The sequence below is a fragment of the Dermacentor albipictus genome, chromosome 1, assembly GCF_038994185.2.
Source record: "Dermacentor albipictus isolate Rhodes 1998 colony chromosome 1, USDA_Dalb.pri_finalv2, whole genome shotgun sequence".
Lineage (NCBI taxonomy): Eukaryota > Metazoa > Arthropoda > Arachnida > Ixodida > Ixodidae > Dermacentor > Dermacentor albipictus.
The window spans coordinates 123,329,993-123,338,281 of NC_091821.1; positions in this window are offsets into that span (position 1 = coordinate 123,329,993).

Consider the following 8,289-nt stretch of genomic DNA (forward strand, 5'->3'; position numbering starts at 1 on the left):
ATGGCACGCAGCCGCTGTTAACCGCACAATTTAGAAAGTGTTTGTACTGCTTCTTTCAGGCGTGTATTGCTCGAACACAAAGAAGAAAAACGTTGGTGCGTGTATTTCACGTGTATTCACCAGAGGACAGCGTTTTTAGTATCGCTTAGGGCCTGCGTGAAAGTATTTAAAATTAAGCTAGAATCTTCGTTTATTTCAAGCATTTAATTTACGCAACACTGCTTTGGTTATTTCTTTAGTGCGGGTCGTTTGTAGGCAAGAAAGAAAATGTTAGTGCGTGAGTCACCCGAGTGTGGAAGGTTCGTGTGTCTTATTCGTAATTGGTGTATTGTTTTTAGAAGGAAGCTTTGTTATCTTGCCCAGTGCTTGTTTCGCCATACTTTTGCACAGAATGCATTCGCTATTGTGGCGCCAGCACCCTTGGGGCAAGTGTCGTCCTTGCCCAACTTCACGAACGGGGTGAAGAGAATCGCGTCCTATACCTCATTCGTAAACTGACAACGCCAGAACAGGCGTTTAGCACCTTGGAGAAAGAGTGTTTGTGCATAGTGTGGACCATCCAACAGCTAGGATGCTATATTCAAGGCACGAACTTCACGATCGAGAGCAACCATTGTCATCTTGCATGACTGAAACAAATGTCAAGAAACAAACGTAGACTGCTCAGATGGGGTCTCACTTTGTACGAATACAACTTCAACGTTAAGCATCGGAAAGGGAACCAGAATAGGAATGCAGGCGGTCTGAGCCGGTTATCTTAAGCAAAGAACTCTGGGTATATTTTTAGGGAACGTGTTTGTACAAATCACTATCGATTTTATTGAGACAGGCAACCTATTTCTGTCTTGCCGAGAGAGCTGACCACAACAAAAAAAGAGAGAGTCCGAGAGGGGGGTAGAACATTGTAAAGTGATGCGGGGATCATGGCGACCGGTAGACGTGTTGCTCGGGCACGCCGACCGGTGTGTGTGTGTGCCTGTGTATTCACAGAGAGAAGGACACAACGAAGCGAGAGTAGTGCCCTCGAGCTGCAGTGTGACATCAGCCATCACTTCTACAACAATCCCCGTGGTCGCGACCAAAAATTGATGCTTTGGACAACCTAACAGCTGGCCACCCTCAGGTCGAATCTGTTGGTGGCGGAGGTGTTTCGTCTCAACAAAGCCAAGGGCATTAATTACACGTTTGCCACGAGGCAACTCCACCCATCCATCAGCGCCTATCCAGAAGTCAACGCAGTGTTGACAGCGACTGTTGACGGGTCCACAAAAGGCCCCCCATCCAGTACTTGACAGCCTGAACTAATGATAAAAAGGGCCAATGTCAGATGCTACCAAAGAACGGCAACGAGCTTGGTTTTCCAGGTTGATATCCGGTTACATATTTCATACCATACCATCGGAGGTGGAGTGCGGCAGAAGAATGCGATATCATGGGCGGGGTATAGCGACCGATCCGTCGATTGTGGTTGGCTGCGATACAGTCATCAGATTCACTAGTGGAGCCGCCTAGGGAAGACGACGGGATTTAAAGCGGAGACCTCTAGTTCTGAGGGGTCTGACGGGTCCTGATTTGGACTCAGAAGTTTACTATGCTCCTACATGGAGTGGGCTTCCGTAACTGGAGCCAGTGTAAGCAATGTCAAATAGACTCTTTTTCCTTCATTCCTACTGCCGGACGTACTCGTCGTGGATTCCTGGCCCAAACGCCACGTTGAGCCGCAACACTCTCTCTTTTTGGGCATATTTAAACTTTCTGCAACATTACGTTCTTAAAATATAGCGGCAAAACATGCGTACCTGCTTGTATAGTGCTTTCCATTGGCAGAAGATAATTCATTGTAAACACTACAATCGAACAACACCGTTAGAAAATTTATCCATATGTCCTAACGTATGGCCCCTATCTTAGAAAAAATTGTAACTTGCTGCTACGTTGGGTTCTCCTAGGGCACGGTAAAATAATGCCTGGAAGAAGTGTATCTGTTCGGTCGCTGTTGTTGTGCGGTGCTCTGAGTTTTGTGGTTTTTGGACATTTATAGTTACCATTGACGATGATTGATTAACAAGACGTTGGGCGACGATTCAACGAGCCAGGCGCCTTACAGGTACGACATTTCTTTTTTGAGGACCTGGCTATTACCCTGCCGCTACGGTGGTCGGAAGCCGAGAACATCGTCACGAGCCTTATGCTCGTACAAACGTAACAAGCCATATGAATGATGCTGCGGGCCGTAATGAAGAGCCTGGGGCCTTGCAAGCGTCACAAAGCTTCATAGAGCCGGCACGTTTGGTTCTCCACAACTCGGAATCAACTTCAGCGAATTCAAGAATAATGGCTGACGGTGAAGCCGAGAGCAAGAAGCCTCGCCTAGAAGACAGCAAGTACGATGACACAACATCGAATTATGAGCTAAGTGATGAAGAGATGCGTGAAGATGCACCATTTACTTTGGTCACGTACAAGAAAAAGCGAGCCGAAGGCATTCCGGTTGTCTTAAGTTAAGGTACTACTGTCTTAAGTTAAGGTACTACATTTTGGCAAGTAAATCCAAACCGAGTGTCTGCCGAAATAATTTCCGCTGCCAAAGAAAAAGTACAGTCTTTCAGGACGAACAGAGATGGAAGTTTCAGTGTCAGCGTTGATTCCTTAGCGTCGGCGAAACGCCTTTTGAGGCTCTCAAGTGTAGGCAGCCTGGAAGTCAAGCCCTTAATCCCCGAGTCATACACGCGAAACGCTGGGAAAGTAAAACTGTGCCTCTGCAGTATACAGATGAACAACTCCTAGACTTCTTGAAAGACGCAGGAGTTATATCGGCACGCAGACAGATACGGTATTCCCACCAAGAAGATGGAGCAGTACAGTCACATCCACTTCACACAGCAATTCTGACTTTCAGAGACGATCGCCCTATTCCAGGAAGAATTTACTTGGGTTTCACCAGTCACCCTGTTGAGTAATACCTACGACCAGCACTTCGCTGCTATAATTGCTAGAGATTTGGGCACATGGTGAAAACCTACCGCAGCATACGCCGATGCAAAATCTGCTCAGAAGATCATGACCACAAGGAGTGCAAGTCACTTCTCCAACCTAAATGTGCAAACTGCGTGGGGAACCATGCCGCCTCCTTTTCAGGCTGCCCTCAGAAAAAAGCAGCGGCACAAATGCGTCGACATGAACTAATCCATGGAAGACAACCGCGGCGCAATGAACTCGCCCCAAACCTTGAGATTGTTCATCCAGTGCCAGATCACCCACCTCAGCGGGCACCGGAACCACCACAGCCAAGAGCACCAACAAGCTATTCCTCCTCTAGAGAACAACCAACAGTGAAATCAAGAGACCAATCAAGGGGATCACAGTCAAGTGCCCAGTCTTATGCATCAGTGCTACGGAAACCCAGACGACAACAGGCAGAAAGTGATACACAAGAAAGCTCCAGTACTCGCACACATATCTCTCAACGACCTTACTCATCTACTGCAGAAGTAACACCAGCTAATAGCGAACATACCACAGCATCGATGACACAACTGATTTTGCCAATACTTTTCGCAGCTCTTAAGGCAATCCTATCTGCTCTGCCGGAAGCAAACAAACTACCAGAAGTGAAAGCCTTGTTGCCTCTAGAAGCACTATTGTGTCAACAATCCGGGCCGAAACTGCGGCAGGCAGTACATGAATAACCGCTACAAAAATGTCTTCATATTTCAGTGGAATGCCAACAGTCTTCGAAGTAAGCGTGCTGACTTTCGTAAACTGCTTGTGCAATACAACTTCCCAATACTTTGCATTCAAGAGGCGGGAATCAATGACGACTTTCGCCTCTCAAATGATGTGATATACAAGACTTCTCGTCAAGGTGCTGTTAGCAGAGTGCTCCTGTGCATCAGAAAGGACCTACCATCTTATCAAATTCAGTCCGGTGATTCAGACTTCCCGGAATCCATCGCATGTAAAGTATCCTTTGGCAAGCTCTGTATAACAGTGATTAATCTATATCTGCAACCTTCAAACCAGATTTCAGTAGAAGCGCTAGTGGATATCTTCAAAATAGCTCATTTTAATGTATTTATATGTGGCGACTTCAATGCACACAGCATCATCTGTGGCAGTGATCATTGTGATGCACGGGGTACCGTTATTGAGTGCGCCATAGATAAATGCAACTTGACTGTTTTAAACGATGGGTCGCCAACATTCCTTCGTGGCTATAATTACTCAAGCTGCATAGATGTTACCCTGTGTTCACATGATCTAGTGAATGGTGTGGAATGGACAACAGAAATGGAAACGCGCGGAAGTGATCATTTTCCCATCCTTGTTAACCACCCTAGCATGCACTGTGATATCAGGCGTTACAGCAGACTAACCAACTGGCAAGCTTTTCGGTACCGCCTAACGGATCAAATTAATCAACATGCAACAGTGGAAAAATTTACAGAATTTTTGCAGGACAATATGAACATATGCACAAAGAAGGTCCCAATTCCAAACGATTATGCTGCAGTTGACGGAGAATACGAACACCTAAAGGCCATTCGACACCGATCCGAAAGAGCTTACCGACGGAGCGGAAGTTTAGAAGCATACAGAAACGCTCAGAAAATACACAATGTAATGCGCAGACAAATGGAAAATTTAGGCAAACGGCGCTGGCGCGATTTCTGCGGCACGCTGTCTCCTCACACGGCTGTCCCACAAATTTCTCTAGTAATTGGTTCTTTAAGCGGACCCGTAACACAGAGCTTCCCATTTCGTGCTCTCGCCGTAGCTCGGGACATGTGTGAAATAATAGTTGCAGATGAATTTTGTGAGCTTATTTCCAGACCTGCTTTTTCTTCGCAATGTGCAGAATTTGATATTTCAGTAGTGTTGGCTAAGCAAAAATTACTGCTTGCTACTGGGCCCAACATCCTGAATTAGATCATACTTTCACATTAAGGGAGCTTCAATGTGCAATTGCATCATGTCGCCAAAAGTCCGCTGCTGGGCCGGACGGCTTTCGCACAATATGCTAAGAAACCTCGTACCGACAGGTACAAATGCTCTCTTAGACATCTATAATAACTTATAGATAGAGGAAACTGTGCCTGACTCTTGGAAAGTCGCTCGAATCATACTAATTTTAAAACCTGGTAAGACGCCCTTGTGCCTTGAATCCTTTCACCCTGTTAGTTTGACAAGTTGTTTATGCAAAGTGATGGAGAAAATGATTGACGCGCGTCTTCACTGGTGGTGTAATGAAACGAATGTGCTGTCCCACTGCTTAGTAGGTTTTAGAAAACATAGATGCACAATGGATGCAATATTAGATATAGTAACCTGTGTGGAGGACGAGCGGGCACGTGGGAACATGAATATAGCAGTATTCCTAGACATCAAGAGGGCATTTGACACTGTTAGTCACGTTCATATTTTGCTAAGCATGTTGGAAGTTGGTCTGTCTGGCAGGCCCTTGCGATGGATTTCTGAATTTCTACCAGGTCGCAAAATATTTGTTCAGACGGGTGAAGGAAAGAGTGCTGAACATGTTGTCAAACAGGGAGTACCAGAGGGAAGCGTACTCAGCCCCTTCCTTTTCAACTGCGTCATGGCTGATTTAACAAGAAGGCTGCCAACACAGTTAAAGTTTTCACTGTATGCAGATGATGTTTGTATTTGGACATCTGGGTGCAATGCTCAACTACTTCAAATGGCATTGCAAGACGGCATAAATATAATCAACAAATTTTTGAGAGAGAGGGGAATGGTACTATCACGCAAAGACAGCTGTATTGCCCTTCACTCGAAGGCAATTAAAAAATTTCACTCTTAATCTGGAAGGACACCTCCTAATGACTGTCACAGAGCATCGATTTCTAGGCATAATACTTGATAGGCAGCTATCCTGGGCATCCCACATAAAGAAACTTGAAAACGAGTGCAATGCCATAGGGACTGTACTTCGCAGACTTGCAAGCACATCATGGGGCGGATCAGTATTGTCCATGCTGACTGTTTACAAAGCATTAATACGCAAGAAGTTGCGTATTCCGCGCCCTTCTTACACGGACTTTCCCACATGTCAGAAGAGCGACTTCAAAGACTTTTAGCTAGAGGACTACGCCTATGTCTAGGAGTTCTACGAGCGACTTCTAGCTCTCTTGTAATAGCTGAGGCTCGCCAATCACCATTTCCAGTTATGCGAACTACAGAAACATGCCGGCAGTATTCCCGTCTTCAAACCCAACATAAAAATTACCCATTGGCTCTAACATAATGAAACGAGATAGAAGTTATGTTCATATAGAAATTCGAGAAAATCTTTACATATTGCCAAGAAATGAATTTTGGAACTCAGACATCGAATATCCTCCATGGCTGCTTACAGTTCCAAAAATCGAATTGTCATTAGATGGGATATTCAGCAAAAGAAACATGTTCATTCGAGCTGCTCAACAACTAGCGCTGTACCAGATATATATGCGGTATTCAGGATACACACACGTCTATACAGACGGCTCCAGTACAGCAACCTCTTCAACTTCATCATTCATTATACCGCACCTCAACAAACAAGAATCATTTAAGTTATCTCGTGTGACTTCGTCCACAACGGCTGAACTGTTCGTAATCCTTTGTGCGATAAAATTTATATTGTTAGTAAGAGATGCGCAAAAATTGGTAATTTTCAGCAATTCACAGGCGGCTCTAACATCACTCTGCAACACAAAGGGGAAAACATTCATTGACAGTATAATATATGAAACACTTATAAACCTCACAAAGGCAAGCGAAGCGAAACATTCAATAGCATTCCAGTGGATGCCAGGGCATTGCAACATTCCTGGTAACACAGCTGCCGATGAAGCAGCACGACAAGCGCACCTCAAAGATGACACGGCTCCGCTCCCAATATCAAAGGATGAATTACGCTGCTTTATAAGGACAAAGTCTCTCAAAAAGCCTAGAAACACTTAGTTTGACCAGAATTCTAAGACCTCGGACTTATACCATATTGATCCATTTATTGAATTAAAATTTTCATTGTCATTAGATAGAACTATGGAAACCCCTATTCATCGATTAAGGCTAGGCACTGCCTACACAAAGCATTTCTTACACAGAATTGGCCGTGCGGAAACCCCCGAATGTGATTGTGGATTTGTAGACGAAGACATATATCAGCTCCTTCTAGATTGCACACATCACGACACACCAAGAAGCCGACTTAAATCAGTGCTAATTAAATTAGACCGCAGACCTTTCAGTTTAAGGAAACTTTTGGGCCCTTGGCCAACAACGGCCTTGCAGAAGAGTGCTTTAAAAGCACGAAAGACTTTTCTTGAAGACAGTGGCATTGCTGGACGTTATTAGCGCTTTCATTGTTCCCTTCATTTCATTGTCACTGTATATATCCATCTGTTTGTGAATTATATAATGTTGACTGTTCTGTTGAGACTGTATGTGATAATGCATTTACACGATGTATGTACCGCCCGCTGACTAGACAATGTGTTATTAGGCGACAATATCTTTTGTACTTTTGAGACTTTCATCTACATAAGTGTGGAGACATTTACACTGTATATTGTATCTACCATGTGTTCCTTACGTCATAGTCTTCCTGTGGAAACGTCGCGTGATAAGTCCTGGTGCTTGTGTGAAAAGACTATTTGATATGTAACCTTGAACCCTGTACGATGTATGACGGAACCACTCAAGAGATGAGGAGTAGCCGGCGCCTTAAATTGTGCGCCACCATCTCCTTATATCATATCAATAAAAAATTAATAATGCCTATAACGTTTTGAAGCGCTTGTACGAAACTTTACAGTATATAAAAAGTATCCGTAGCGGTGCGGGATCGCTATTCCGTACTCTGAAACTGCAAGCCTTAATGATATGATTTGTTTGCATATATTCAGGCAAAATGTGTTCTTGCCAGCTTGCGCGAAGGGTTTGATTTCCTTTCCATTAAATAAATATGGCAAACGTAAGCGATATCATTGTGATATGCTCTAAGTTAGCCTTCATCGCTTGGCGCCCATAGCGAAATTATGGATGATATATGATATCAGCTTCGGCCGTATTAGATTTCACGCAGATAAATTTCCCTACTAGAAAGCACCAAACGGCAATAAATCAAATCAATTTTATTCTCAAGTTTACATGCCGGATGATCATTGTGGGCTAAAAGCTACATACATATTCGACGTGATACAATTCGCCACAGTTATCCCCCTTCTCTGCCAATAATGGTTTCATTTCTTCGGGACTACAGTGTATGTGCTGGTGGACATC